This window comes from Gallinula chloropus (assembly GCF_964237585.1).
Source record: "Gallinula chloropus genome assembly, chromosome: 5".
Classification (NCBI taxonomy): Eukaryota; Metazoa; Chordata; class Aves; order Gruiformes; family Rallidae; genus Gallinula; species Gallinula chloropus.
Genome location: NC_140090.1, coordinates 7,497,924 through 7,499,017, shown reverse-complemented (window position 1 = coordinate 7,499,017; position 1,094 = coordinate 7,497,924).

The following is a 1,094-nucleotide window of genomic DNA, read 5'->3' as shown; positions in this document are numbered from 1 at the left end:
GTCTTCAGTGATCTCACGTTGCAGAGAAGCACACGATCAAGCAACCAACCAGCCCTGTTACAAGGAGTTGATTTAAAGAGTAACTCTAAGAAGGTTGACTGACTAAATCAAAAGCAGACTTGCTTAATGAGTGAACAAGGAGGGAAATACTAGACTTTTTCTTTTAATGAAGTCCAAACAAAATAACAGAGAAGGCATGAAACAAACAGGCACTTGTTTTTCAAGTTGCTTAATTTCAAGTTGCAAGATTCACAACAGCATTTTGTTTTGAAAAAATCAGCATTCTTCATTAGAAACAAATCAAGAAATAGTTAGCCAGCTCTTGCAAGAAAACACTATTTAAGTAGCACACATTGAAATAAAACTATAGAGGAAATAAATTGCAGAGAAAAAGACATCACAAATAGAAAAGCAGGGGTATCTTGAGGGAAGAAGTGTAATTAATGGCAGAACATGAGATGTAGTTTCACAGGAAATCTGAGCTAGTTCCAGTCAAGCTTAACTTACAGCAAACAGTTTCTGCATCCTAGCTGGTGTACTCCACTAATATTAATTACTAAGGTAATTTGAGCCATTCTTCTGCCAGGTTTTGAGCCAGCTTGAAAGGCTGTCAGCACCACTATGCAGTAGCATGAGTAAATATCTTAAGTGAAACAATAATCAGAAGGGAAAAACAAAGTTCAGAGCATAGATTTGGCTATCATTCAGTGTTTCTGTGATTTTTTTTAATATAAGTTTAAAGAAAATGCAAGGGAAGGAAAAGAGAGTACATGAGGAGGTATGACTATCTACCAAGGGTATATTATATGCTCCCTACAAATTGTTTCAGAATCTAATAGGGATAAAGGAAGAAATTCAAGTCAGCATGTTTAATACATTCTAATTCAATTTTATTGGATGATTTTCAGCCATAAACAAGCTTGCGTTTTGGATTCTGTGTAAAATAAATCCTTTCATAGTGCAAATAAAACCATGCGTTTTCCCTTTGCCCTCGGTCAGCTGTAGTTTATGCATTAACAGGGACTTTCTGCTCGAAGCCTTTTTTCCTTTATTAGAGCCAATCCTTTGGGATTTAGGCTCCCTGGTTGGTCACT